The sequence below is a fragment of the Salvelinus sp. IW2-2015 genome, unplaced genomic scaffold (genome assembly GCF_002910315.2).
Source record: "Salvelinus sp. IW2-2015 unplaced genomic scaffold, ASM291031v2 Un_scaffold1099, whole genome shotgun sequence".
NCBI classification, from domain to species: Eukaryota; Metazoa; Chordata; class Actinopteri; order Salmoniformes; family Salmonidae; genus Salvelinus; species Salvelinus sp. IW2-2015.
The window spans coordinates 62,241-70,020 of NW_019942727.1; positions in this window are offsets into that span (position 1 = coordinate 62,241).

Consider the following 7,780-nt stretch of genomic DNA (forward strand, 5'->3'; position numbering starts at 1 on the left):
GCAGCATTAGAATCATCAGGAAGCATCAGTAGAAAGTAGGAGCTGTTATGTTCTGTTGTTAGGCTGGGGATGAGGCTGCTCTGCCACCATGCAGGCTTAGAGATGTAATGAATCTTCTATCAGCCCTTCCTTCCAGGGTGACAACTCGCTTTGAGGAAGGTTGTAAATGCAGCAGAGATTGTGGTATAATTCCTCAGACTGGCATTTCTGCCCCCCAGTCACCATTCGATTATCTCCGAAATTGCTGTGTTTCAGAGAGATAAAGATTTTTTATGGCTTGCTGACTTGAAACAATCGGCACAGCCAGGAAAAGCAATGGCCAACCTGCCATGCATAGTAATTCCATTGGTAGATGACAAAATCTTTGTTTACATGACATTTCCAAAACTACTGCGGCAGATGAATCTGAAATATAAAATGTCACATTTGGCATACAAAACTGAAAATATATTTCTGGGCAAAATTCAGGGAGGCATTTAATTTAGAACGTGTTTAATAACTAAGTGTGCCTGCATCACTAATCCTGCCTGGAGGTCCAAAAAGATTGTCATATTTATTCACTCGTTCCTCCTTCATTCCAAAGCCCAAAATGTTAAGGGTAAATGTTCATTGTTATTTAAGATTTACTAATTAAAATGAAAATAATTAACGAGAAGCTTAATCTCCAAATATTAGGCTAAACTTAGAAAGAAAGTGTGTTTTTGTATGTGGCATTTCCTATGTAWTAAAGAGTGCATTTTATGCATCACTCAATGTAGGAAACCTGTAAAGGACGTGCTGTCATGCCCTGATCTGTTTCACCCGTCTTTGTGATTGTCTCCACCCACCTCCAGGTGTCACCTGTTTTCCCCATTAGTCCCTGGGTATTTATTCCTGTGTTCCCTGTTTGTCTGTTGCCAGTTTGTCTTGTTTTGTCAAGTCAACCAGCATATTTTTTCCGTGCTCCTGGCTTCCCTTATCTCTGTTCTGCTAGTCCTCCCGGTTTTGACCCTTGCCTGCATGGACTCTGAACCTGCCTGCTTGACCATACTTTTGATCCAAGATGGCGTAGCAGTCAGACGTCTTTTTGTCCTCGTCTTGTCCAATGTATATATCTTTATMTTTTTTCTTCGCATATATTTTTCTTAACCTCAACTTCAACATACTCTCCTGCAATCTGCCTCACCCAATGTGGTATGGATCTGCTATTTCTTTACTTCTGAACCGGAATCCCAACAGAAGCTAGCTAGCTAACTAGCTAGTAGCCAGCTAGCCACTGCTAGCGGTCATCAGCTACCATTAGCCTGGACAACTCTCGCCAATCTGCACAGCGCGACTCAAACTAGAGCAAATCGGTCTTACTTTTCTCCATATGTCCGGATTCCTACCGCAAGCTCTGAACCTTTTCACATGGATCATCGCAGCTAGCAAGCTGCTATGCGAGTGGCCACTCCTGGCTAACATCCCTGTCCCGAAGAAAGAACCAATTAGCCTGGAGCTAGCCTTGCTAGGCCCATCTCCCGGCTAGCCGAAGAGGTCCATCAGCCACTCCTTGGGTTACAATACCTATTTTGCCAATTGGCCTGACCCCCGCCGACCCATCACGACTGGACACCGACGTAATTCGCCCAAGGGGGTTAATCAACTGGTTCCTCCATCGCGACGTCCCCTGAATGCCCATCTGCTAGTCTGCCAACCGCGGCCCGCTAGCTGTCTAGAGCATATTGGACTGTTAGCTTAAGAGGCCCATCGGACAAATTCTTTGGCCGCTATACCTATTCTGCCAATTGGCTTGGACCCTTTTACCACACGGAGCCCTGCTGATCCACGACGACTGGTCTGCAGACGTAACAGCACGAGGCGGCCCGCTAGCTGCCTGAATCACCGTGTCTCCGGCCCGAGCCATTCACTGGACCCATAAGATCACTCGGCTACGCATGCCTCTCCCTAATGTCAATATGCCTTCTCCATTGCTGTCTTGGTTAGTAATTATTGGCTTATTTCACTGTAGAGCCTCTAGCCCTGCTCAATATGCCTTAGTTAACCCTTTAGTTCCACCTCCCACACATGCGGTGACCTCACCTGGTTTAAATTATGTTTCTAGGGACATTATCTCTCTCATTGTCACTCATAGGTTTACCTCTACTGTATTTACATCCTACCATACCTTTGTCTGTACATTATGCCTTGAACCTATTCTACCGTGCCCAGAAGCCTGCTCCTTTTACTCTCTGTTCCGAATGTACTAGACGACCAGTTCTTATAGCCTTTAGCCGTACCCTTATCCTACTCCTCTGTTCCTCTGGTGATGTGAAGGTTAATCCAGGCCCTGCAGTGCCTAGCTCCACTCCCATTCCCCAGGCGCTCTCATTTGTTGACTTCTGTAACCGTAAAAGCCTTGGTTTCATGCATGTTAACATTAGAAGCCTCCTCCCTAAGTTTGTTTTATTCACTGCCTCAGCACACTCTGCCAACCCGGATGTCCTAGCTGTGTCTGAATCCTGGCTTAGGAAGACCACTAAAAACCCAGAAATGTCCATCCCTAACTATAACATTTTCCGACAAGATAGAACTGCCTAAAGGGGGCGGAGTTAGCCTGCAGAGTTCTGTCTTACTATCCAGATCTGTGCCCAACCAATTTGAGCTCCTACTTTTCCACCTTTCCAGAAACAAGTCTCTCACCGTAGCCGCTTGCTATAGACCACCTTCTKCCCCCAGCTGTGCCCTGGACACTGTATGTGAATTGATTGCCCCCCATCTTTCTTCAGAGCTTGTGCTGTTAGGTGACCTAAACTGGGACATGCTTAACACGCCAGTCGTCCTACAATCTAAGCTTGATGCCCTCAATCTCAATCAAATTATCAATGAACCTACCAGGTACAACCCCAAATCCGTAAACATGGGCACCCTCATAGATATCATCCTAACCAACCTGCCCTCCAAATACACCTCTGCTGTCTTCAACCAGGAACTCAGCGATCACTGCCTCATTGCCTGCGTCCATAATGGGTCAGCGGTCAAACGACCACCGCTCATCACTGTCAAAAGCTCCCTTAAACACTTCAGCGAGCAGGCCTTTCTAATCGACCTGGCCCGGGTATCCTGGAAGGACATTGACCTCTTTGCGTCAGTAGAGGATGCCTGGTTATTCTTAAAGTGCTTTCCTCACCATCTTAAGTAAGCATGCCCCATTCAAAAAAATTGGAACCAGGAACAGATATAGCCCCTGGTTCACTCCAGACCTGACTGCCCTTGACCAGCACAAAAACATCCTGTGGTGTACTGCATCTCCAATCCAAAATTAAATTTAGAATCTGCTTCCTATTTCACAACAAAGCATCCTTCACTCATGCTGCCAAATATACCCTTGTAAAACTGACCATCCTACCGATCCTCTACTTCGGCGATGTCATTTACAAAATAGCCTCCAACACCCTATTCAACAAATTGGATGCAGTCTATCACAGTGCCATCTGTTTTGTCACCAAAGCCCCATATACTACCCACCACTGCGACCTGTATGCTCTCGTTGGCTGGCCCTCGCTTCATATTCGTCGTCAAACCCACTGGCTCCAGGTCATCTATAAGTCTTTGCARGGTAAAGTCCCGCCTTATCTCAGCTCACTGTTCACCACAGCAGCACCCACCCGTAGCACACGCTCCAGCAGGTATATTTCACTGGTCACCCCCAAAGCCAATTCCTCCTTCAGCCGCCTTTCCTTCCAGTTCTCTGCTGCCAATGACTGTAACGAACTGCAAAAATCACTGAAGCTGGAGATTCATATCTCCCTCACTAGCTTTAAGCACCAGCTATCAGAGCAGCTCACAGATCACTGCACATGGYCTTTCTGTAAATAGCCCATCCAACTACCTCATCCCCATACTGGTATTTATTTTATTTATTTTGCTCCTTTGCACCCCAGTATCTCTACTTGCGCACTATTCTTCTGCACATCTATCACTCCAGTGTTTAATTTCTATATATTGTAATTATTTCGCCACTATGGCCTACTTTTTGCCTTACCACCGTTATCCTACCTCATTTGCACACACTGTATATAGACTTTTTTTAATGTATTATTGACTGTATGTGTTTATTCCATGTGTTACTCTGTGTTGTTTGTCGCACTGCTTTGCTTTATCTTGGCCAGGTCGCAGTTGTAAATGAGAACTTGTTCTCACCTAGCCTACCTGGTTAAATAAAGGTGAAATTAAAAAAAACGGACTGCCCTGACCTCGAGCCTGCCTGCCTCTCTGTACCTCCTGGACTCTGACCTAGTTTACGATCTTTTGCCTGTCCACGACTATTCTCTTGCCTGCCCCTTAGATTATAATAAATATCAGAGACTCGAACCATCTGCCTCCCGTGTCTGCATCTGGGTCTCGCCCTATGCCCCTTATACGTGCCAAAAACMAACTTCCGATGATCCGTGGCTGGATGCTTTGATCTCATCTCTAGGAGTGGTGCAATGTTATGGCACTTCAGGCACAACTAAGTCTCTGGGCAAACACCTTCTGATATGGAACATTTGGCTCAGCTCACCTTTCACCTTTCCGGTATGTGTTGACTTTCCTCTGTGCGTGTACGCGCATGTATTGGTCCATGCATTAGACCCAGACAATAACATCTCTAAAGACACACATACTGAAAATTGAACACTCGTGTTCTGTGAAATAGTTGTATCTTCTACTTTTTGTTTTGGACCCCCCCCCCCCGATCTTTCTGCCTCCACAGTGTGGGGGCTTAGAGCCCTAACCTCAAGGGATGTGCAGTGTAGGGGCTTAGAGCCCTAACCTCAAGGGATGTGCAGTGTAGGGGCTTAGAGCCCGAACCTCAAGGGATGTGCAGTGTAGGGGCTTAGAGCACTAACATCCTGGATGTGCAGTGTGGGGGCATAGAACCCTAACCTCCTGGATGTGCAGTGWAGGGGCTTAGAGCCCTAACCTCCTGGATGTGCAGTGTGGGGGCATAGAACCCTAACCTCCTGGATGTGCAGTGTAGGGGCTTAAAGCCCTAACCTCCTGGATGTGCAGTGTGGGGGCATAGAACCCTAAACTATTATAATTTCACTGCTGCTTAAATTGTTGTGTGTTGAGGCGTATGCAAAGATGCTCAGCGAGGAGATTGTGAGGCATTATGATGGGCTCAGCACATGGCTTCCCCGTCTGAGGCTTGGGCTGCACTGGGCACTGCCAGGCATAGGCACGCATGTAGTGCTGGGTGGGGAAATACCACTGCACCGGTGATTGAGTCTGTTAACCTTTGTGTGTGTGCGTGGGTGTGTGTGCTCCAAATAGTGACACCACTGTAGACCGTTGACTTGGCCTGTCAAAATTCAGATAGCGGAACATGCAAAATATTTAAGCAGAATAGGTTTTGGAATATGTTGTAAGGTTTGGTGACTGCTTGTTGAACTGTCATCCCTGACGGCCCCAGTACTGTTTGTGCAAGTGTGTGTGTTTTGTGGTTGGTGACTACTGGGTCATCTAAAAGAAAAAGAAACGCACACCTATTTAGGAGAGGTGCTGGCTAGCGGAGTAGAGAACTTGAAAATAAAGGAGAGCCGCACAATCTAGGAGGTCAGATGCAAAAATGTAATATCCAACGTTTCGACAGACAAGCTGTCTTCATCATGGTATAATCACAGACACTGCGGGATGACTCGTTTATATAGTGTCAAAAGACACACAGGTGTCTGTAATCATGGCCAAGTGTGGCCTATTATCATTGGTCAATTCTCAAATATAAAATACAAAGAACAGCATACAATTTTCTTTAAAAATTTAAATAAAATTAAAACAAAACAAATGGATAGCATACGATCATAGATTAATTTTAGACTACACAAGCTTACAAACAATTACAATGTCAAAGTCACAATAATCACAAGAATGGCTTCAGATCAAAGTTTACGTTCAGACCGAAGGGAGCAAGGGGTACTGGGTACCAGGATATGACCCTTGGTGCTCCTGGTGAACCGTCATTGTCTAACTAACCGGTTGTACAATCTGACAAATTCAAGAATAATAACAAATATTTATGTATAACTGGTTGCTAGAATGCACTGTTCCATGGCACCTTCTGAGGCCCCCGGCACTACTGTACTGGATTTAACAATACCGTAAGGGAATTTTTTATTAAAGGTCTCATCTTTGTGCGTGTGTGTGTGTGTGTGTGTTTTGTGGTAGGTGCATACTGGGTACCAGGATCTGGCCCTTGGCGCTTCTGAACTGGGATCCTGGTCAACTGCCACCATCTCGCTACCAGGTCTCACCTGTAATGTATATTTTAAGCAATAAGGCCCGAGGACGTGTGGTAAAAGGCCAATATACCTAAGGGCTAAGGGCTATTCTTAAACATGACGCAACGTGGAGTGCCTGGATACAGCCCTTAGCCGTGGTATATTGGTCATATACCACAACCCCCTGAGGTGTCTTATTGCTATTATAAACTGGTTACCAACGTAATTAGAGCAGTAAAAATAAATGTTTTGTCATACCCATGCTATACGGTCTAATATACCATCGCTGTTAGCCAATCAGTATTCAGGGCTCAAAACACCCAGTTTATCATGTTCTTTGTATGTTAATATATGGCTATATTTATTTATTTTGAGGATTTAACAGAAAACTGAGTGTTTTTCTTACTGTTCATCTAGGATGAATTCCTTAAACAGTCTATCTATTTATTTTATTTAACTAGGCAAGTCAGTTAAGAACAAATTCTTATTTACAACGACAGCCTAGGAACAGTGGGTTAACTGCCTTGTTCAGGGGGAGAAGAATATATTTTTACCTTATCATCTCAGGGATTTGATCTAGCAACCTTCTGGTTACTGGCCCAATGCTGGAACCACTGGGCTACCTGCCACACCCTACTACTCATAGTTATAGTCATTACATAGTCAACCCTGGAAAGGAGGCAAATCCATTCCATCAAAACAACAATAACAAGGATCATCCCGGAAGTTCAAAGCTCATTTCCTGTTTCGTCACAGACACAGACACTGACCCTCTCTCCTTCAGTTGTTTTGGGCAGGTTGACGTTTATTGTCATGAATCTTGTCCTTGAGGCAGAACTGAGCAATTTCCGCCAGATGGGGCCAGCTGCAAAGTCAAAATTGGCTATATTTWAAAAATTCCTGAAAACATAAAATTGCATTTAAGGTTACGGTTAGGCATCAGGCTTAGAAGTGTGGTTAAGGTAAGGAGTATGGTTAGGGTGAGATTGAAAATCAGATTGTATGACTTTGTGGCTGTGCCACATGTCACGTCTGCTTCGGGCTCGGTGCCACAGAACTCTCTTCCCATTCTTTCGCCATGCTCACTTAATACTTTCCACAGGCACTAACCTTTTTTAATCTTATCTTCCTGCTTCCTTAATCGTTCATCCCCTTTTAACGTTTCCAACGGAAATCCCCTCTATGGATTTCCAACCTGATATGCTTCCCCTTTCAACAGCCAATGACTAAAATGTGAAAAAATGTAATAATTKTGGCTACATTTCTCAACTGTATAAAGTTTGGGGGAAATACCGGGCCATTCTTTTCTTTCCAAGTAAAGCAGAAATRACTCTGAGCCGTTATAGTGCAAACACTCAGGTTTATTAATCTCCCTTTAAAATAGCATGTCTATTTCAGCTTAAGCCGGGTGTACACGACTTTTCAAAATGCTAAAATAGCTAAGCCCCTCACATTAAATAACCGTTTTTTTCTGGAGTTTGTTTTTGACCTGCTCACACTGAACAACGATGGGGGGGGTAAAACGATGTGATTAGATTTAACATAGCTACAACGAGCTG